We start from the raw sequence: 24,240 nt of genomic DNA on the forward strand, positions 1-24,240 counted from the left end.
TGCTTTCCCAGGCCACAGCAGAGAGCTGGATTGGAAGTGGAGCATCTGGGACTTGAACCGGCAGCCATATGGGATGCTGGCACTGCAGGCGGTGGCTTTACCCGCTATGCCATAGCACTGGCCCTGTTTTTTTTTTTTTTTAAAGATTTTCATTTATTCAGCACAGTTTCAATTCTGTTGTTGGTTTGTATAAAATGGGAGTTCAACTGTTTAAAAAATATTAGTTATCCTAGATCAAACAACTTGTACTGAAGAACTCTACTGGACTAGAAAATGGGCTTTGTACTTGTTTGCATGTCTATGTATTGGAGAAGAGAGGCTGTTTTCCCTCAGTGTTGCTATCAGTATTGTGGCTCCTAAGACTGTGGACCTAGAACTAAGGGAAGTGTTCTCTTCTCGCCAAGGAGAGGCCTGAATAGGAGGAATGTGACGTTGGGCAGAAATCTGCTGTTGAGCAGCACATGTTACTTCCCAGCTTCATATCCAGCCTGGTGGTTCTGTATGAAGGTCAAGGCTCTTTGGCTCAAATAAATCACACAGGACTGGATTCTGGGAACAGTTGGATTTGGTTATAGTTATACATCCTGTTCTTTTCATAGGGGTGTCCAGGGCAAATCTTGTTGAAATTCTGAGTAGGTGTGCTTAGCACTAATGCAATACCCTGATGGATCCCTGTTCAGGTGCAGATTACCAAGGGAAATCAGGAGTTCTGATATGGCACAAATTAATATTATAACTCAATATCGAGAAAATAACATAATAACAGTGAGAGAAAACATGTTAAGTGCTAAAGTCACTGTGTATTGGCTTGAAGTGTGGTCTTTTCCTTCTTAGATTTGCTTTTGGAGAAAAGGGGTGCAGCTTCAGGGTCCCAGTTTAGATAGGAGATGGTGAGTGTGTCTCTGAGGGGGCTAGTGAAATAGGAACATGGATACATGTATGTATGTTATTGCAATCATTCATTTGATCTTTTTTAAAAAAAATCTGCTTGCTTGAGAGAGGACTCATTTGCTGGTTCACTCTCCAAATGGCCACAACAGCTGGGATTTGAGGCCAAAAGAACCAAACTGGTTGAGCCTTTATGCTGCTTCCCAAGGTCTGCATTAGCAGCAAGCTAGAATCAGGGCTGGCGCTGGGTATTGAAGCTAGGCAATCAGATGTGGGACTTGTGTGTCCCAACTGGTGGCTTAACCGCTAGACCAAGTGCCCACCCCCATTTGACCTAATTTTTTTAGATGTATTTATTTATTTGAAAGGCAGAGTTACAGAGGTAGAGGCAGAGAGAGAGGCCTTCCATCCACTGGTTCATTCCCCACTTTGGGTCGATCTGAAGCCAGGAGCCTGAAGCTTTTTCTGGACTTGGGCCATCCTTTACTGCCTTCCCAGGCCATAGCAGAGAGCTGGATTGGAAATGGAGCAGCCGGGACTCGAACCAGCGCCCATATGGGATGCCAGCACTGAAGGTGGTGGCCTTACCTGTTATGCCACAGCACCGTCCCCTGGCCTTTTTAAAAAATATATATTTTATTTAAGTTATACAAGCTTCATATGTTTCCTTTATACCATTGTAGGAACATAGTGACACTTCCCTGGCCTTTTTTAACCTAGAAATTATTGTCAAATGTCACCTTCCTTTTCTCTCCTGAGGATAAGAGCAGGTGTGAAATGCTCTAGACCCTGTACTCTCTAGGAGTCCATGGAGTGCCAACATTGGCATCACCTGGAAGTTCATTTAGCTATCGAACCAGAATCTGCATTTTAACGATATCCCCAGGTGACTATTTTCATTGTTAGGCTTTGAGGGTCCTGCTCTAATTACGCTTGAAACCTTTTGTCATTTCAATGTTTTCCACTAGATGTCACTCTTGTAACCTGGTAATGGTATGGCATTTTTCAATGGGGGACTCCGAGAATCCCTGAGAATGTTTGTATAAGATTTCCTCTTTATTCTTAGAGCTACTGATGTACATGTTGCTTATTTAAGGTAAAACTACCTTTCTCTATGGTTCAAAGTCCTGGAGAGATTCCTGGGAATGATTTTCATTTTGTTGAATTAACATTCCTGCCTATGGCTTTTCCCTTCTTCAGGCTCCCTGTTGCAGGGCTAGTTTGTCATTATATAACCTTTCGTGGACTGTGCTGCAGATGCTCAGACTGCCTCACTCATACAGGAGCACCCTAGGTTGCTGAGCACAGCAACACAGAATGAACGTTCGAGTTTGATCTCTGCAGAAATTACTGAGAGCAGAAAGGAAGCAAGGCTGTATCCTGAAATTATCATCAGCCTCTAGGATATGATTTTTGGAGGAAGTGCTGACCTTTCTGAGTTCTTGGGATATCTCAAGGGCGATTTTATAAAGATCGTGTCTGCTTAGAAAGAAATATCCCAAGTGTAATCTTCTAGAGAGTTAGTTTTAGCCATGAAGTTGAATATAAGGATATTTACAGGTAAAGTGACATCCCAAGGGAGGTGATAATCTTTCAGAGATGTATGAGGCCCCAAGGAAAGGTCCTGTTAACAACTGGGTAGGTCTGCATATTGGGAAGAGGGTGGAAAGGTTAAGGACTGTGCTTTAGAACATCCAGGTTTTTTTTTTTTTTTTTTTTCCCCTCGATGCCCGACTTAAGAAAAGTTAGTTCCTGAAATAAATCAACCTCTTGCAAAACTCTCCTTCCTGTGAGTCTGATGTGGTTTTTCATCTATTCAGTTAACAAGGTTAGGAAATAAGTTGTAAAGTAGCAGAGGTATGTGTGTCCTCTTCTAGATACGGGGGGCATTTAATTTATAATACATATCACTAAATGAATGAAACATGTTTACTTTGAGTGACTTAAGCTAAGAAAATATTCTCATTGACGTGAAAACAATATAGTTTAAATAGAATTTTTTGTTCAAAATAATTAAGGTGATTTTAGTATTTCTAAGCTTGTCTTTTTTTTTAATAACATGACTGATTATAGTATGATTCCTGATGAACAGGATTAGAATGAATTTTAAAACATTTTATCAAAAATCAGTTTTTTGAAAATCAGTTTTAAATTATGAAAAACAAGCCTAAAATGCTCATTCCTGTTCTTAGACATCTTCAAAACTTCCACTGATACAAGGATTGGATTTTAAATAACTATCTCCTTTAGTGTTGAATTTCCTTCCCTCCTTTTTGACTATTGCTGTTGAGATTCTAGAAGTTACCAGGGATAGCAGCATATTTAGGTGTATTGCTTAAGAGTGAGAGTTTTGGAGTCAGCCCTTGGGCACATTGTTTCATTTCACTGAGCTTTAAGAAACTAAAGTTTCTTCATTTACAAAATATGGCAGTTACTGCTTAGGATTGTAATGATGATTCAGCAAGATAGTTTTGTTTTGTTTTTGCAGTTATGGTGGGTTTATTTTAGTCCTTTTTTTTTTTTAACCAAGAAACATTTTCTTTAAGATATACAGACTTCATGCATTTTATATATACAAATTTAGGAACAAAGTGATTCTTCCCACCCTTCCCTCCCTCCCACCTACACTCCCACCCTTTTTCCTCCTCTCTCTTCTATTCTCATTCTTATTTTTTACAAAGATCGATTTTCAGTTAACTTTATACACATAATGTTAACCCTACACTAAGAGTTCAACAAATAGTATATAAAAAAAAACTTCCTCAACAGTCAAGACAAGGGCTGTTTAAAGTCATTGCATCTCAAAGTGTCAATTTCACTGCTATGGATTACGTGTTAGGTACTCTATTAGTTACCACAGAGCAGGGAAAACATAATATCTTTTTGGGACTGGCTTATTTCACTAAGTGTAATGGTTTCCAGTTGCATCCATTTTGTTGCAAATGACAGGATTCTTCCTTCCTCCCTCCCTCCCTCCCTTCCTTTCTTTCTTTTTTACTGCCATGTAGTATTCCATGGTGTCCATATCCCATAATTTCTTTATCCAGTCTTCAGTTGATGGACAACTGGGTTGATTCCATATCTTAGCTATTCAGCAAGATAGTTTATATTATATAAAGTGTGTGGCATGGGGTCTGGTACATGGTGTCAGTGTATGTTTAGTCTATGAAGCTGTTATGGCCATTACTGCACACGTCCTAGAGACACTGAACACGGGGTGATGTGTTTCTTAGCCCCATCTCTCAGCTGTTGTTAATTTTCCAGGATCCTCTGTTCCTATAGTTTTTCTCTACCAGAGGACAGCTCCAAGTCATAGAAGAACCTTCCTGATTCTCTGCATATCACCTGTGTGTATAATGAGGAGGTGGTCAATGGGGAGAGATTGGCAGGATAGTAGAATTGTAGGGAAGCATGTTGATCCTAGAACAGCAATGGGGAGCAAGTTCTCCTTACAACTCACATTTAAATGCTCAATGAAAATGTCCCACAGTGATAAATAGTGATCCAGTGCAATACATTTGTTAGCCTTGTCAGTGTAGCCATGTCACAGTCAGGTCCAAGATCTTAAATTATCAATTTAAAGATTATTTCTAGCAAGATCTTTTGCAACATGATTTCCATATTTCTGCTCTTTAGTGCTGTTGTTGCTTTGAAATAATCTTTTTGATTCAGAGTGAACCTCTAGGCTTTGAAAAGCTGTAACTCACCTTGCAGTCCCTGAAATATTACCTGGTTAGCAGTAGCTTCAGAAAGCTACTGTGAGGAAGTCCAAAGAGATATTTCATTCATGAAAATATCCTGGTAAGAATCTTTGCACTTCCCTATGGTTTCAATGGATAATATCCCATGGGAGCAGAATTCTGGAAATTATCATGGAACATCAACTGTATTAGTGTACTGTCTGAAGTATAAGAAGATATCAAATGAAGGCATTGTATATCTTAAAAATATACTTTTTTTCTATACTTTAGAGTCTGCATTGGAATTTTGTCATTACATAATTTTAATATATATGTCTAGTAATTGTTTAAAATGCATCTCAAAAAACCTTAATAGGGTATGCATTGTTTTTTATTTGCTACCATGTCATTCTTTTCCATTGTAGGGGTCAATCAGTAAGTTCAGTTTTAGTTCAAAGAAGCTAGGGGGGTAGGGAACAAAACTTATAATGGTGTTACTGTGTAGATTGCAGAAGAATCTGAGGTTTGTTCAGCAAATATAATGGTGCATTGAGGTGTTGTGTTAATATGGGGGCCCAGAAAATGAGCTCTGTGTGTAGTAAATTTGCTAAGTGGCAATTTAGGGTTTAACCTAAAAAATGGGAGAAAGTTGATAAGTGCAGAGGAATCATGAGACCCAATTTGACACAGACCTTGCTAGGGTTATGGTGGTAGGTTCTTGAGGGAGGGGTAAAGGGAGAAGGGGATTCAGTGGTATATTCAGTGAAGACGATGGCAAAATAATCTGCCCACCCAGAAAACTCACAGTTTTGTAGAAAAGGGAAGCAGCAAGTTTTCATAACGCATATTGGGTATATAAACTCCAGAAGCATTAAGAAAGAGTAAACAGAATAATTCGTAGCAAGAGAGAATCCTGATTCCATTTTCCTTTTATAGACTATAGAAAACTTGTAGAAACTGGTGAAAACTGGTATTACAGGGTTAAGATATCTATAGGAAAATCAGGGATGGAGTGGATGAAATCATACACAGAAATGATGACAGCAAAATAGGTATAATAACAATAATAAGTAGCAATATACAGAAATATTGCTGGGCCCCTAAATACTCTGTGGATGAGAAAATCATGCTTAGTAAGTATAAGAATCTATGTAGTGATAATGTGGATCAGTGACTCTTATACTTTTTCCTTTTTATTTTCAGCTCATAGTTCCTTTGATAAACTGATGAAAAACTATGAAGTCCTTTCTCAGAAAAATAAACATACCCATATAACCAGCATGATATTTCCTGTGATTGCAGAAACTTTTTACACCTCCTGGGCCCCGTGCCTGGATCCTAGGTTTAGATTTCCTGTCAAAGTCCAACTGAGTAGGTGAAAGATAGTGACACTATATTGAGAACATTGGAAAACTAGATCACACATCATAGTATGAGGAAATCACGCCCTCAGAATGAAAGATGATCTCATACAAATGTCAATTTCACAGGGCAAGAAGTTTTAGAATTAAGGGAGGAATGGAATTATACTGGATTTGAGTCTAGGACTAGATGGGAAATAACCTGTGACTTTTGTAGTAATGCTCACAACTCAATTTACATTCAACCTTCTGAAGGGAGTAAAGGCCAAAAAATTAAAAATTCCATCACATTATTACTTAATTTTAGAATGGAACTATGATCAAATCAATGTGTACATTAAGTTGAAATTGAAAGTAATATTTTAAAAGTCTGTACCTTAAAGAAAATCTGGAAATGCTTTAAATACATTAATGTAAGAACAGGAAAATATGTCACATATTAAAGATTAGAAGCTGATATAAAAACTTTTGCATCCATTTCATAAAGTAAAAGCAGAAAAAGTAAGGGGAAAATAGGCAAAAGATTACTGGAAAGCAAGGAAGACCTCCAAGTGTGACAGGTCAGCTGTAAATAAGAAACCACTCAGGTTATAAAGGAATCCAAGAAACAGCACAAAAAAGACTGCAAACCAGAAATAAAAGCTTTTTTATACATGAAAGGCAGAAGGTCAACTGAAGAATCAATGGGATTTCTTGATGATCAGGGTGCTCACAGGGAAGAAAGGCGATCTGGAGACTCAATGAATTCTTTGCTTTGGTCTTTGTTGAAATGTAGAAATTTCCACTGTCATGTCGTTTGAAGCAAAGACACGAGATATATAGTATTAGATCAAATAGTGGTGAGGGAACAGGATGTTCTACCTGATTGGTGCTGGATATAAGTAAATTGCTGAAACTTTGTGGCTTCCATTGTAAGTGTCAGCAGAAACTCAGGGAAATAAATGGGCCTAAATATGAAATAAATTATTGCATTCAATCTTTACTATTAGTGAATTCCATTCATGTTTACATTCTAATGAAACTAAGGAGATCTTACACTAAGGAGATCTATTGACTGATGAACTTCATTTGTATTTGTAGAGACTGAAAAACGTAGCATCATTGACCACTTTGTATAATGAATGGGGAAAAGCATTCTGTAATAAACTTGAAATATTTAAAAGGGTAAATAATGGGAAAAATATAACAAACATAATTTGGTTTTTCAAGGGGTCAGTTTAAAAGTTTAACAAAGCTATTTCAAATCGTGTTACCATGGTATTAGGAGGAATATTTTGTCACACATAGGTATTAATAGAAGAAACAAAAAGTAGAATGTGAAGTCTACTGTTGATGGAGATGTGTAAACAATGAGGTCCCTCCAGGGACTTCTGCTGGCTGTCTTTATTAAACATGTTTATAGATAATCTGGAAGAGCAAGTACACAATGAAATTTTTAAGGGTGCAGGACTAAGCTCTTTTGGCTAAATAATAAATCAACAGAAGTAAGGTTTTGAAAAAGGGAATAAGGGTATAAGAAAGTGGTAGGGAAAATTCAGAACTGTGAGAAGTGCTACCCATTTGGGAAGGAGGAAACCAGACTATACTTGTAAAATTATGGCTCTGAATTAGTTGGAAGCCTGTTTTGATTTAGGAATTAGGGAAAGAAATTAGAATCATTGTAGATACATCCTTCCGAGTAAGCCAGCAGAATGTTGGAAAGTTCTGAAAGTGAAGGTTTACTTGAAGCAAAACCTTTGGGCCCATGCGTTCTTGAGATTTTCATAGTTGTATCAAGGAGGAGGATGGGGTACTAGAAGGACATATATTCAGATTCTAAAGTCCTCAAACGATTGTTATGAAGAACCAATTAAATACATGTAAGGTGCCTGGTACGGTGGTGTAGGGAAAGCACTGTAGGCAGCCTCTCAGGAAGGACATGCTGAAGAGAGACTGCCCGGTTCAAAGCAGCTGTTCAGTTTCTCACCTGGTGCCGGACCCCTGAGAATGGCTCTATCAGAGGCTGATCCAATTACTTGGTAACTAAGCTACAAGGAATTGATTTTTAAAAAGGTAGACTGTTCATTTTTGAATAGCTTTCATTGTCACTAAAGATTTCTTTGAAAGAAGCCTTTCTGTAGTTTATATGGTTACAGAATAACACAGAAGGAAGACCTTGGCTAGTGTGAAATCTCAGGAAGGCAAATGCAACAAGCTACCAATTTGTGAATTCTGATCTTTGAATAAAGTAATTAATTATAAGGTACCCTACACAGAAGCTTACACATTCCTGTTCAGTTCGGGGTTACAAGATGTTGATTTACTCAGAATGGTGGGCTCCATGGGAAGTGTGAAGGCTTTTTCACATTTTTCAGATCTTTTAAAAAATATCAATATTGACACTTCCCAATTCCAGTATACTGTTAGAAATTAGTAGATTCTATTATCTTTTTTGTTTAAAGAATTATTTTATTTTACTTTTTATTATTTTATAGCCAGAGTTACAGAGAGAGATAGAGCCAGAGAGGGGGGGGGGTCTTCTATTCTGCTGGTTCATGCCCCAAATGACTGTAACGACCAGAGCTGATCTGATCTGAAGCTAAGAGCCAGGAGCTTCTTCTGGGTCTCCCATGCAGATGCAGGGGCCCAAGGACTTGGGCCATTTTCTACTGATTTCCCAGGCCATATCAGAGAGCTGGATTGGAAAAGGAGCAGCCAGGACTTGAGCCAGCACCATATGGGATGCCGCTGCTGCAGGCGGCGACGTTACCTGCTACGCCACAGTGCCAACCCTGATCCTATTATCTTAACAGTTGTTCTCCCTCAGCTTTGAAATGGTGAGAAGTATCTTGCCCTTTGTAGAAGCATGGCATGCAGGGCGCTTTCTATGTGATGTAATGACCACTGATAAACATATTTCCTTGTGGTTTGGGGATAAATTTGAAGTAAAGCTATGGATTGAGTTTCATAATCATAATGTAATTTACACATCTCTGTCAGTTTGCAACCTTTAGGTTTATCTCAAAATTTTATCTAATTCTATCAGGTTAATCTGTTTTGCCACACTGCTGGCCCATGTTTGATTATTTATTAACTTTTTTATCTTGGTATTCATAAGGTACTTAATATCGAAACCCAGTTTGACCATTAATTGTTTAGAATTTTTTTTTTTTTTGTATTTTTGACAGGCAGAGTGGACAGTGAGAGAGAGAGACAGAGAGAAAGGTCTTCCTTTGCCGTTGGTTCACCCTCCAATGGCCGCCGCGGCTGGCGCACTGCGGCCGGCGCACTGCGCCGATCTGATGGCAGGAGCCAGGTGCTTATCCTGGTCTCCCGTGGGGTGCAGGGTCCAAGGACTTGGGCCATCCTCCACTGCACTCCCTGGCCACAGCAGAGAGCTGGCCTGGAAGAGGGGCAACCGGGACAGAATCGGTGCCCCGACCGGGACTAGAACCCGGTGTGCCGTCGCCACTAGGCGGAGGATTAGCCTATTGAGCCGCGGCGCCGGCCAATTGTTTAGACTTTCTATCAGCTTTTAGCACTGATCATCCTCAGGCTGATTGATTTCATTTTCTACATTGCAACTTGTTGTCTTTTAGAACAAGGGTTGGCAAACTGAAGCCTATAGACTTGTGCTGATTTTATTTTACCCATGAGGTAAGAATAGTTTTATGTTTTTAAATGGTTGAGAAAAAATGAAGACTAGTATCTTGTAACACACGAAGATTGCAAGAAATTCAAATTTCAGTGTTCATTGATAAAGTTTATTTAATCATAGCCACTTCTGATTGTATGTTGTCTGGATGCTTTTATGCAATATGAGTAGAGCTGCGTAGTTGCAAAAGAGACTGTATGGCTTGCAAACTGAAAATATTTGCCATGAGCTCTTTATAGAGAAAGTTGCTGACCATTAGTTTAGAGGGTCTCTGAAGACCAACCAGCACTGATCTATTGATCTATAATCCCCCTTGGGTGCTTTTTTTTTTTCTTTTCTCCTTAGTTCTAGCTCAAATGCTAGTTCTACAACACTTGAAAACTTACACTTTACCTAGTACATTCTACACTTAACTGATTGTACAGTTCTCGCATGGTTTTCTGTATATTAAGTTTTGTACTTACCTCAGTGTGTGTTCTTGGCATCTTTCCCCAAAATCGGTTGACCATGTATGCATGCATGTATTTCTGTACTCTGTGTTCTGTCCCATTCATTAATATGCCTGTTTTTATGCCAATACCATCTTGTTTTGGTTACTATCACTTTGTAGTATACTTTGAAAACTATTGATATGACATCTTTTTTTTTTGCTCGAGTGCTTGGCTATTCCAGTTCTTTTTGGGTTCCTTATAAGTTTTAGGGCTATTTTTTTCTAGTTCTGTGAAGTATGCTATTAGAATTTTGATAGGGATTGCCTTGAATCTGTGGATTGCTTTGGATTCTATGGACATTTTAATATTTATCCTTGATATTCATGAGCACACGATATCTTTTCATTTATTTGTATTTTCTTCAATTTCTTTCATGAATACTTTATAGTTTTCAGTGCATAGATCTTCATCTCCTTGGTTAAATTTTATTCCCCTTTTAATAAACAAGTGTGTTCCTAGTTCCTTGGATGGATTATTAGATTTATTTTGTGATTCAGAATAATATACTAATAATAGTGTAATTATATTGTTTTCACTACCCTTTTAAGATTCTCAGAGGCTTTGTAAGCATTAATTAATTAATTTAAAGAACACCCTTGTGGGTTAGGTAATAACTATGATCAGAGATCCTCATACTGTTTTTAGAAAATCTCTGGAATAAATAAGGTTTAGTTTTGTTAAAAACCTTTGTAGGCAGTCTTTAGTGACTAGGTGATATCACATTTAAAGTTTAGTATAAAAATAGTTATATTTAATGGCAGTTTTGCCAAGTTATGTTTTGTTTTATGTCTATTTTCTCATCTGTGAAAAAATTGATACTCTTATATATATATTTAAAGATTTATTTATTTACTTGAAAGTCAGAGTTACATAGAGTGAGAAGGAGAGGCAGAGAGAGAGAGAGAGAGAGAGAGAGAGAGAGAGATCTTCTATCTGCTGGTTCCCTCCCCAGTTGGCTGCAACGGCCACAGTTGCGCTGATCTGAAGCCAGGAGCGTCTTCCAGGTCTCCCACGTGGGTGCAGGAGCCCAAGGACTTGGGCCATCTTCTACTGCTTTCCCAGGCCACAGCAGAGAGCTGGATTGGAAGTAGGGCAGCCGGGACTAGAACCGGCGCCCATATGGGATGCCGCACTGCAGGTGGCAGCTTTATCCGCTTCACCACAACGCAGGCCCCTCTTATATATATTTTATAAGTGATCTAAGGGGGATTACTGTAGAAGAAAGAGAGAGATAAAAATTTTAGATCAATTCTCAAATCTAGCAGCACATTAGAATCATCTTAGGAATTTTTTTTTATATGCACATACTTACATTTTTATTTTTCAAAAATTATAGTTACAAGCCTATAGCATTACATTTACCATTCTAACCATTTTTAAGTGCACAGTTCAGATGTGTCAAACATTTACACTGTTGTGTACAGATCTTTAGAGCATCTTCAATTTGTGAAACCAAAACTGTGTTCCACTTACACATTAATCCTCCCTCTACCTCTCTCCCAGGCCTGGCCACCACCTTTGTACTTTCTATTATTTTAGTTACATTCAATACCTCCTATGGGTAGAAATATGTACTGTGTATCATTTTGTAACTGGCTTATTTTACTTGGCATTATATCCTGGAGGTTCCCCCACATTGGATGTGACAGGATTTCCTTCCTTTTAAAAAAATATTTATTTATTTATATAAAGGAAATATTTCACGTATTTCATATATACAGTTTTTTAAAAAAACATTTTATTAATTTATTTGAGAGGTAGAGTCACACACACAGAGAGAGAGAGAGAGAGAGAGAGAGTGAGACAGAGAGAAAGGTCTCCCATCCTCTGGTCCACTCCCCAAATGGCCACAATGGCTGGAGAACTGAGCCAATCCAAAGCCAGGAGCCAGGAGCTTCTTCCAGGTGTCCTACATAGGTGCAGGGGCCCAAGCACTTGGGCCATCTTCCATTGTTTTTCCAGGCTATAAGCAGAGAGCTGAATTGGAAGAGGAGCAGCTGGGACATGAACTGGCACCAGAGGCAGAGGCTTAGCCTACTATGCCACAGCGCTGGCCCCCCCATACAGTTTTAAGAGCTTAATGATACTTCTCATCCTACCTGTCCTTCCTCCCTCCCTCCCTCCTTCCTACTCTCCCTCTCCTTCCTTTCTTATTTTTCTCTTAATTTTTGCAATGGCATACTTTTTTTTTCACATTTAAACTTTTATTTAATGAATATAAATTTCCAAAGTACAGCTTATGTGTTACAATGGCTTCCCCCCTCCCATACCTTCCCTCCCACCTGCAAACCTCCCCTTTCCCGCTCCCTCTCCCCTTCCATTCACATCAAGATTCATTTTCAATTCTCTTTATATACAGAAGATCAGTTTAGTATATATTAGGTAAATATTTCAACAGTTTGCCCCATATAGCAACACAAAGTGAAAAAACTACCATTGGAGTACTAGTTATAGCATTAAATAACAGTGTACAGCACATTAAATACAGAGATCCTACATAATATTTTCTTAAAATTAATTAATTTTCTATGCCATTTCCAATTTAACACCAGGTTGTTTTTTTTCATTTCCAATTATCTTTATATACAGAAGATCAATTCAGTATATAATTAGTAAAGACCTCATCAGTTTGTACCCACACAGAAACACAAAGTATAAAAATACTGTTTCAGTACTAGTTATAGCATCACTTCACATTAGACAACACATTAAGGACAGATCCCACATGGGGTGTAAGTACACAGTGACTCCTGTAGGAATTTTTTAAATAAATGTTAATGCTCAAGTTTCACTTTCAAAACTTACTATTTAATTGTTTGATAGTGGGGTTGGGTATTAATAGATTTTAATATGCAGCTGTGTGATTCTCTAAGTATGGTCCCCAGACTTGTTGTGTCATCTGAGAACTTATCAGAAACGTAAGTTATTAGGCCACATCTAAATTTGTGTGCCTTTAAAAAAAACAAAAACCTTATGTTTTGAGATAATTTTTGATTTGTGTAAAATTGAATAAAATACAGATTCAGTTTAATCAGTTTTACATGACTTGTGCATGGGTGTATGTGCACTTGTGTGTTTGTGTGTGTATTTAGTTTATACAGTTTAATACTTAGTTTGCTATCACTGCCATCAAGGTGTAGGATCCAGCATCAATCTGTGTTTTGCTGTTTCCAGGTGAATCTGATAAAACTTAAGTTTGAGAACTACTTTCAAAATGAAACTAGAACAGGCTGTTCATTAAATTAAGGACTAAACTGCTCAAAGTATGCTAATAGATCAGCAACCTAGTTTCACCTAGAAGCTCCATATTAGTGCAGAATCTCAGGTCATATCTTGGACCTAGTCAGCATCTGCATTTTTAAGCAAGATCTCCAGATAATTTGTGTGCATACTGAGTTTGAATTTGACTTAAGGGTAAAAAGACAAAACCAAAAGTCGGTCAAAGAAAAAGCCAAATCAATTTTTAAAATTGAGTTCAGGCCGGCGCCGCGGCTCACTAGGCTAATCCTCTGCCTTGCGGCGCCAGCACACAGGGTTCTAGTCCCGGTTGGGGCACCGATCCTGTCCCGGTTGCCCCTCTTCCAGGCCAGCTCTCTGCTGTGGCCAGGGAGTGCAGTGGAGGATGGCCCAAGTCCTTGGACCCTGCACCCCATGGGAGACCAGGAGAAGCACCTGGCTCCTGCCATCGGATCAGCGTGGTGCGCCGGCTGCAGCGCGCTGGCCACGGTGGCCATTGGAGGGTGAACCAACAGCAAGAGGAAGACCTTTCTCTCTGTCTCTCTCACTGTCCACTCTGCCTGTCAAAAAAAAAAAAATTGGGTTCATATATTTATTTTTTGTAAAACATATTTTATTATTTATTAAAATGATAAGAATAGATACTACACTTAATCTTAGCCAAAAGGCTGAGAAGTTATTTATTATTTATTTATTTATTTGAGAGGCAGAGTTACAGATAGAAGGAGTGAAAGACAAAGAGAGGTCTTCCATCTCCTGGTTCACTCCCCAAATGGCTGCAATGGCAGGAGCTGGGCTGATCTGGAGCCAGGAGATTCTTCCAGGTCTCCTGTGTGTGTATAGGGGCCCCAGCACTTGGGTCCTCTTCCAGTGCTTTCCAAAGCCATTAGTAGGGGGCTGGATTGAAAGTGGAATATCCAGGACTTGAACTAATGTCAGTGCCACAGGTGGAGGCTTAACCTACTATGCCACAGCACCAGCTTCGATATTTATTTAAATATTTATTTATTTGAGAGGCAGACAAAAATAGAGAGAGCTCCCATCTGCAAGTTGATTTCCCCAATGCCCACACTGGCTAAGTTTTGGCTGGGGCTAAAGCCCAGAGCGAGAAATGCAATAAATCTAGGTCTCTCACATGAGTAGCAGAAACACAATTATTTAAGAGATCACTGCTGCCTCCCAGAGTCTATTAGCTAGAAGATGGAGTCAGGAACTGGTGCCAAGAATCAAACCCAGGTACTCCTGTGTGGGATGTGGGCATCTTAATTACCAGAATAAATGCCCAACCCAAATAATTATTTTTACAATAAATATTTCTGATAGTGAAAAGAATTTCTCATTTAGTAATGATAATTTTAATTTTTAAGCAAAACTAAAATCAGTTTATTTGCATCATAATTTAGTCATTTCAGGGTTCATTTTGCAATTTTTTCATGGAGTTGAATTTTTTTAAACCATAAATGATGTAAAATTTGAGGTTTTCTATTAGTCTTTGTATTATACTCTGTTAATTATAGGAATATAACAACTATCAGGACTTTCATCAGCATTTGACCTAAATATGTCTGAACCATTTTTCTATCACATCTCCCCCCTCTCTCCCCACTTCAGTCATTTACTTATAAAAATACCAAAGACACTGGGCTGTTCTCAGGTTCCTGTTACAGCTCTTTTGATGACTATCACTGTTTTTGGCTTTCATCTTTAGGATATTTGTTTTTTAGGAGTTTGAGAAAGAATTTTAAAGAAAAAGTGATACACTGGGGAAAACAAAACTGGAAGGTAGCACTATGAATAGATTTGTTATTTTCGTTCATTTTCCAGCTCATTTTTGGCTGTATCTCCAACAAATGATAAATGGGGATATTTATTACTTTTTCCCTTCCCTCTTCCCTCTCTTCTTTCCACAGTATATAAGGTGGGAGTTCGTAGCTTAAAGAAAACATGTTATCAAGTAGTATTTCATATAGATGCATCCATTCAAGCTGAGTGTAGAAGACTGAGTAAGAATCTTGGCCGGCGCCGCGGCTCACTAGGCTAATCCTCCGCCTTGCGGCGCCGGCACACCGGGTTCTAGTCCCGGTCAGGGCACCGATTCTGTCCCGGTTGCCCCTCTTCCAGGCCAGCTCTCTGCTGTGGCCAGGGGGTGCAGTGGAGGATGGCCCAAGTGCTTGGGCCCTGCACACCATGGGAGACCAGGATAAGCACCTGGCTCCTGCCATCGGATCAGCGTGGTGCGCCGGCCGCAGCGCGCCTACCGCGGTGGCCATTGGAGGGTGAACCAATGGCAAAAAGGAAGACCTTTCTCTCTGTCTCTCTCTCTCACTGTCCACTCTGCCTGTCAAAAAATAAATAAATAAATAAAATAAAATAAAAAAAAATAAAGAAGACTGAGTAAGAATTTGGAAAGTGGATCAATCAGTTGGGGGTGAGGAGAGGGCAGCATAAAATGGAATTCAGCTTGTTAATTCAAATAGAGGAATTGCATTCAGTAGTGGGCACAAGGGATGGAGAGGCAAGAGAAACACGAGGCTATCACTTTACCATGGGGCCAAAGAAACAAGAAGGAAATAAAGTTTTTGAATCCCAGTGAGAATTGAAAATGTAGAGGAAAGGCTGCCTGTTTGAAGCTGTGGTTCTGGGACCTGGTTACTTCCAGAGATACTATGCCTCAACCTAGAGGGAACTGTGGGGAAATTCCTTGTCTCTTTCTCTTCCTATTGGCAGAACCCAGTGGAAGCCTAATGGCAAGGAAACTGGGTATTGTAGTTCATAGGGCAGTGTCAGGAATACTGAGCAAGGCTGTGAAGACTGAGAAGAATGGAGGTTGGAGGACAAAATAAAATAATTAGGAAATAAGGGAGAAATGACAGTTCCAAGGGGAGGACATACTGTGCTAAAGCACAAAGTCGATAATGAGGAGCATAGGAAGCAGGGAATGTTAAATGCTGTAACAGATGAGGCTAGATGGATAATAATCATAGCTAGTACTTTTGGTACCAGGCACTAGACTAAATGCTTCTTACCTTTATAATATGTAATATTATACTTTTCATAATTTACACCTTTCAATTTGTTGTATGGGGGCTGGGTCCAGGTTCTTTTCTCTGATACAAGAAGAAATTCAAGGATGATGCAGAGAAGCAAAATTCATTTACATGCAGAGAAAAAGTACACTCTTGGAAATGAATGCAAGAAAACTCAATAGCTGCCCTTGGGGTGGGTGTTGTGGCATAGTGATTTAAGCCACTGCTTGGGATGCCTGCATACCATATCAGGTGCTAGTTCAAGTCCTGGATACGAGGCTTCTGCAGCTTCCTGCTTGTGCTTCCTTGGAGGTAGCAGATGATGGCCTAGGTACCTGGGCTCCTTCCACCCATGTGGGAGACCAAGATGGAGTTCCTGGCTCCTTGGTTTGGCCTGGTCCAGCTCTGGCTATTATAAGCATTTGGGGAATGAGCCAGCAGATGAAAGTCACCTACTATTATTCTCTCTCTTTCTGTCACTCTTCCTTTCAAATGGATAAATCAAAACAAACATTAACAAAACATTAACAAAAAATAGAAAAAAGGGAAAGAAGGAAAAAAATAAAGAGCCGCCTTCAGTAAGTTTCATTGCCGTCCCTTTATATGATCTAGAGGCATAGGAAGTTCTGTTTGAATATTTAATCAAGCCCTGCCTCAAAAAGTATAGTTTAGTGTGGAGCTTGAGTACCACCTATTTCTTCACCTTTTTTTGTTTTGAGAATTATTTATTTATTTAAATTGTACATTTTTGTGAGGGTACAATGTGATATTTTGATACATAGATACAGTGTATAAGAATCAAATCAAGGTAATCAGCATTTCCATGTCCTTAAGCATTTTTAGAAATGTTTTTAACACATAGTAATTGTACGTATTTTTGGCATACAGTGTGATATCTATTTTTTTAAAGATTTTTTTAATTGTAAGGTAGAATTAGAGAGGTGTAGGTGAATATATATATATATATATATATATAGAGAGAGAGAGAGAGAGAGAGACAGACAGACAGACAGACAGAAAGGTCTTTCATCTGCTGATTCACTCCCCGAATGGCTGCAATGACTGGGGCTAGGCCTATTCAGTGCCAGGGGCTAGGAGCTTTCTACAGGTCTCCTACATAGGTGCAGGGGCCCAAAGACTTAGGCGATCTTCTACTGCTTTCCCAGGCACTTTAGAATGGAGCTGGATCAGGAGTTCAACAGCCAGGAGTGAAATCAGAGCCCATATGGGATGCCCGCATTGCAGGTGGTAGCTTAACCTACTATACCACAACTCTGGCCCCATGATATTTTACATTTCTGTTTACATTTTCTTTATTTACATATTTGTTAATATATAGAGAACAGATTTAATGTAATTAATCGATATAATTCTAAGGTTATAATGATACCTTCCTGTCTCCCTCCCCACCTCCCCCTTATTTCTTTTTAAATTTTTGCAATATTTTTAATTTATAGTTAAAGGCTTAATGCTCCACTAAAGAGTTTAACAAGTAAAAAGTAAAAAGACTACTCTTTAGTAGGAATATAAACAAGGGATATAGACACTAACGAAATCCAAGGATGTCAATTTCACTCATACATTCAATTTTTAAAATATTTTCTATGTTATTTAACTGCCACAAATCAGAGAAAATGTGATATTTATCATTTTGGGTCTGGCTTATTTTACTAAGCATAATGATCTCCACTTGTACCCATTTTGTTGAAAAAGTCAAGATTTCATTTTTTTATTGCTTAGTATTCCATTGTGTATATATATCACATTTTCTTTATCCAGTCATCCATTGATGGGTATCTATGTTGATTCCATGTCTCGTCTATTGTGATGTGAGCTGCTATGAACATGGGGAATACATGTAACTCTTTCATATGGTGATTTCATTTCCTTTGTGCATCTCTCCAAGAATGGGATAGCTGGTTTATATGAAAGATCTAGATTTAGTTTTCTCAGGAATCTCCATACTATTTTCCTTAATGGTTGTACAATTTCATTTTATTTAATTTTTTTTTTGAAATCTCAGAAGTGTCATGGTATCTGGTACATAATGGAAGTGAGAGTATTAGCCATGAGGATTTTATTATAATGACATTATAATGAACTAAAAGTCATCATAAAGAGGCATTCTATAGATATATTGGATATTTTTAGCAGATACGGATTCTAAGTGACAAAATCATGGAAGCTTCAGTTTTCTGCTATATCAAATGTCCAGAAAAGAGGATTTGGGCAGTACAAGGAGAAAAGGGGTTTTGACTGGTGCATTCGCAAGGTTGTGGCACAGGTGGGGCTGCAGTGCTGTGCAGGTTATTTTCTTGCCTACATTAAATGGGTTTATGATTACAAGTTAACTTATTGTATAGCAATTATGATTTTTGTCCCCCAAACTGTACAATTTTTGTTTTTGTGTCTACTTAGATTTAGCTCTGTTCTTTCTTTCACTCTATATTGGGAAATTCTACCTCAGTCATTATTTTAGCTCCTTATCCATAGAGTTTCTTTTTTTCTTCTTTTTTTAAAATTTTTTTAAGAAATACAAACTTCGTAAGTACAAGTATAGGGATATAGTTATTCATCCCACCATACCTGCCCTCCCACTCCTCCTCCTCCTCCCTTTCCCCTTGCCAGGCCATTCTCCATTACGATTCGCTTTCAGTTAACTTTGTACACAGGAGAACAACTCTATACTAAGTAAAGATTTCAACAATTTGCACAAACACACACACACACACACAAAACTGAGAACTAATTTTGCAGTTAACTATCATAATGCAACTCATTGAGGACAGAGGTCCTGCATGGGGAGTTGTTGCACAGTGACTCCTGTTGTTAATTTAATAGTTAACACTCTCATGTATGACATCAGTGACCACACAAGGCTCTTGACATGAGCTGCCTAGGCTATGGAACCTTTTGAGTCCACAAACTCTGTCAGCATTTGGATAAGGCCATAAACAAAGTGGAAGTTCTCTCCTCTCTTTAGAGAAAAGGACAGCCTTCTTTGATGGTCACTTCTTTCTACTGGAATCTCTCTCATAGAGACCCTTCATGTGGAACATTTTTTTTTTTTTTGGCCACAGTGTCTTGGCTTTCTATGCCTGAAATGCTCTCACAGGCTTTTCAGCCACACCAGGAAGCCTTAAGGGCTGATCCTGAGGTCAGAGTGTTATTTAAAGAGATTGTCATTCTATGAATCTGCTGTGTGGACTGCTTCCCATGTTGGAACATTCTCTCCTTTTTAATTCTATTATTATTACCAGGCACTTGATCCCATTTATATGATATCTTTAACACTTAATCCTATATAAATGTTCACTGTAACACTTGATATGATCACTTTAACAATTAACATGGCATTTTTATCACCAAGCTTAATGGGATTTGGAGTCCCATGACAAGTTTTTAAACTGTACCCTTAGAAGAGTCTGTGGGAAAGTATGCAGAACTATACAGCTTTACAATTAGAAACTTCCTCCTCTCTCTCTTATTCCCACTCTTATTTTTTACTGAGATCTATTTTCAATTGACTTTATACACCTATGGCTAACTCTATGTTAAGTAAAATGTTCAACAAATAGTATGAAGAAAAAAAACTGAAAAACAACAACAAAAAACTGTTTTTCAACAGTCAAGACAAGGGAAGGTCAAGGCTTCCCTTCTCAAAGTGTCAATTTCACTTCTACAGTTTTTGTTTTAGATGCTCTATTAGTTCTCACAGATTAGGGAGAATATATGGTATTTGTCCCTTTGGGATTGGCTTCTTTCACTAAGTATGATGTTTTCCAGATGCATCCATTTTATTGCAAATGACTGGATTTCATTTTTTTTTTTTTTTACTGATATGTTGTATTCCATAATTTCTTTATCCACTCTTCGGTCATTGGGCATTTAGGTTGATTCCATATCTTAGCTACCATAAATTGAGCTATAATAAACATGGAGGTGCAGATAACTCTTTTGTTTACTGATTTCATTTCCCTTGGGTAAATTCACAGGAGTGGGATAGCTGGGTCATATGCTAGGTCTATATTCAGATATTTGAGGTATCTCCATACTGTCTTCCTTAGTGACTTTACCAGATTACATTCCCACCAGTAGTGGATTAGGGTGCCTTTTTCCCCACATCCTCACAAACATTTGTTGTTTGTTGATTTCTGTATGAAAACCATTCTAACTGCAGTGAGGTGAAACCTCTTTGTGGTTTTAATTTGCATTTTGCTGACAGCTACTGAATCTAAAATATTTTCATGTGTCTGTTGGTCATTTGGATTTCCTCTTTTGAAAAATGTCTGTTTAAGTTTTTTGCCCATCTCTTAACTGGGTTGTTTATTTTGTTGTTGTGGGGCTTCTTGATCTCTCTGTATATTCTGATTATTAATCCTTTATCAATTGCATAGTTTACAAATAATTTCTCCCATTCTGTCAGTTGCCTCTTCACTTTCTTGAGTGTTTCTCTTGCTGTACATAAACTTCTCAGTTTGATGTAATCCCATTTGTTAATTTCGGCTTTGATTACCTGTGCCCCTGGGGTCATTTCCAAGAACTCTTTGCCTGTGCCAATGTCTTGCAGGGTTTCTCCAATGTTCTCTAATAATTTGATGGTATCAGGTCATAGATTTAGGTCTTTAATCCATTTTGAATGCATTTTTGTGTAAAGTGTACAGTAGGGGTCTTGCTTCATACTTCTGCATGTGGGAATCCAGTTTTCCCAGCTCCATTTGTTGAAGAGACTGTCCTTGCTCCAGGGATTGTTTTTGCTCCTTGGTCAAATATAAGTTAGTTTTGGATGTTTGGATTGATTTTTGGTGTTTCTATTCTGTTCCATTGGCCTATACATCCGTTTTTGTACCAGTACCAGCCTGTTTTGATTATAACTTCCTCGTAGTATGTCTTGAAAGCTGGTATTGTGATGCCTCTGGCTTTGATTATGTTGTATAAGATTGCGTTAGCAATCAAGGTCTCCTGTGCCTCCATATGAATTTCAGCATCATGAGAAGAATGTCTTTGGTATTTATATTGGTATAGCATTGAATCTGTAAATGGCTTTTGAAAGAATGGACATTTTTATGATAATTATTATTCCAATCCATGAACATAGACAATTTTTTTCATTTTTTTGTATCTTCTATTTATTTTATTAATTTTTATAATTCTCATCATATGATCTTTGACATCCTTGATTAAGTTTATTCCTTTACTTTCCCAGACCATAGCAGAGAGTTGGATTGGAAGAGGAGCAGCCGGGACTAGAACCAGCACCCATATGGGATGGCAACACTTCAGGCCAGGGTGTTGATCCGCTTCGTCACAGTGCCGGCCTGCCTATTAACTGGGTTGTTTGTTTTGTGAATAATCTTTCTGAAGTGTTGTTGGATTCAGTTTCCTAGAATCTTGTTGAGAATTTTTACATCTATGTTCATCAGGGGAATTGGTCTGTAATTCCCTTTCTCTGTTGCTTCTTTTTCAGGTTTAGGAATTAAGGTGATGCTGGCTTCACTGAAAGAGTTGGGGGAGGATTCACTCCCTTTCAATTGTTTTGAATAACTTGAGAAGAATTGGAGTTAGTTCATCTTTAAAAGTCTGGTAAATTTCAGCAGTGAAGCTATCCGGTCCTGAACTTCTCTTTGTGGGGAGGGCCTTTAATACTGATTCAATTTCTCTCTTGGTTATGGGTCAGTTTAGGTCTTCTATGTCTTTATGGCTCCATTTAATTAGGATGTATGTGTCTAGGAATCTATGAATTTCTGCTAGGTTTCCAAGTTTGTTGGCATACAGCTCTTTGTAGTAATTTCTAATGATTCTTTTTATTTCTGTGGTGTCTGTTGTTACATTTCCTTTTTCATCTCTAATTTTAATGATTTGGGTCTTCTCTCTCCCTTTTTTGGTTAGTTGGGCCAATGATGTGTCATTTTTGTTTATTTTTTCAAAAAACCCAGCCCTTCATTTTGTTTATCTTTTGTATTGTTTTTTGAATTCAATTATGTTGATTTTAAATTTTTTAATTATGTAACTTTTAAATTTTCTAATTTTAATTTTTTATTTTCACCTGCTAGGTTTTTGTTTGTTTGCTGTTGTTTTCCTAGATCCTTGAGATGCATTGATAGCTCATTAATTTGGTGCCTTTACAATTTCTTGATGTAGGCACCAATTGCTATGAACTTTCCTCTTAACACTGCTTTTGCTGTATCCCATAGGTTTTGATATGTTGTGTTGTTGTCTTCATTTGTTTTTCAGAATTATTTTTTTCTCTTTTAATTTCTTCTATGTCCCACTGTTTATTCAGGAGCATGTTGTTCGGTCTCCATGTGTTCCCATAGGTTCTAGAGATTCTTAAGTTGCTGATTTCCAGCTTCATTCCTTTGTGGTTTGAGAAGATGTCTGGTGTAATTTCTGTTTTTTGATTTGCTGAGACTTGCTTCATGACTTAGTATGTGGTCAATGCTAGATAAAGTTTTATGCACTGGTGAGAAGAATGTGTATTCTCTAAGTGTAGGATGAAAAGTTCTGTAGATATCTGTTAGGTCCATTTGGTCTATAGTGTCGATTAAATCTACTGTTTCCTTGCTGATATTCTGTCTGGTTGATCCGTCCATTACTGAAAGTGGAGTATTGAATTCCCCCAATACTATTGTATTGGAGTCCAAGTATCCCTTTAAATCCCAGTTTCTTTTTAAGTAGCCAGGTGCCCTGTAATTAGGTGCATATATGTTTATAATAGTTATATCTTCCTGTTTAATTGATCTTTTAATCATTATATAGTGCCCATTTTTGGGTCTCTTTTATCAGTTTTTGTTTTAAAGTCTATCTTTTCTGATATTAGGAGGGCTACCCCAGCTCTTTTTTGGTTTCTGTTGACATGGAATATCTCTTTCCATCCTTTCACTTTAAGTCTGTGTGCATCTTTGTTGGTGAGATGTGTTTCTTGTAGGCTGCAATTAGATGGGTTTTGTTTATTAATCCATTCAACCACTCTATGTCTTTTAACTGGAAAGTTGAGGCCATTTACATTCAAGGTGTCTGTTGATAAGTAGTGACTTTTGCTTTCCCATTTTTCCAAAAATATTCCTATTATTTACTTTTAATTTCCTTTGAACTTTTACTGAGAGATTGTCTTTTTTAACCTTCTTTTGTAGTGATGACCATGTTTCTCTGTTTCTGTGTACAGAATATCCTTAAGCATCTTTTGTGGGGCTGGATGGTGATGACAAATTGTTTCAATTTGTCTTTGTTTTGGCAGATCTTTATTTCAACTTCATTCATAAATGAGAGCTTTTCAGGGTATAGTATTCTGTGTTGACAGTTTTTTTCTCTTAATACTTCAAATATATCTCACCATTCTTTTTTAGCCTGTAGGGTTCCTGATGAGAAGTCTGCTGTGAATCTAATTGGAGATCCTCTAAGAGTAATCTGGCATTTGTCTCATGCACATTTTGGAATCTTTTCTTTATGTATGTTTTACCGTGGTGAGTTTAATTACAATGTGTTGTGCTGAAGATCTTTTCTGGTCATATCTATTAGGAGTTCTGTGTGCTTCCTCTATTTGCATGTCCCTTTCTTTAAATTAGTGAACTTTTCTGTTATTATTTCTCTAGAAAGGCCTTCTAATCAATTCTCTCTTTCCATGCCCTCAGGAACTCTTAAAACCTGCATGTTGGATTGTTTGCTAATATCCTGTAGATTCTCAACAATGTTTTTTAGTTTTCTAATTTCCTCTTCTTGTTTTTGGTTTGACTATATAATTTCCTGTGCTTTGTCTTCTAAGGCCAATATTCTTTTTTTTCTGCTTTACCAATTCTGTTGTAAAGGCTTTCCACTGTGTTTTTTATTTGTTCTATTGAATTCATCATTTCGTTTTGATTTCTCTTTAAGATCTCAATTTTATGGGAAAAATTTTTTTTCATTTCCTGTATGGATTTCAGTAGT

At 37.9% G+C, this 24,240-nt stretch overlaps 1 protein-coding gene and 1 non-coding gene across 4 annotated transcripts in view; one reads left to right on the forward strand and one right to left on the reverse strand.

Moving 5' to 3' along the window:
- The window catches only part of SUGCT (succinyl-CoA:glutarate-CoA transferase), an 810,507-nt gene that overhangs the window by 200,623 nt on the left and 585,644 nt on the right, over nucleotides 1–24,240 (forward strand). The window lies entirely within an intron of this gene.
- Nucleotides 13,790–13,971, reverse strand: LOC133750136 (U2 spliceosomal RNA). Its single transcript, XR_009864655.1, has one exon. It is a non-coding gene; the product is annotated as a U2 spliceosomal RNA (small nuclear RNA).

This window comes from Lepus europaeus, chromosome 20 (assembly GCF_033115175.1).
Source record: "Lepus europaeus isolate LE1 chromosome 20, mLepTim1.pri, whole genome shotgun sequence".
Lineage (NCBI taxonomy): Eukaryota > Metazoa > Chordata > Mammalia > Lagomorpha > Leporidae > Lepus > Lepus europaeus.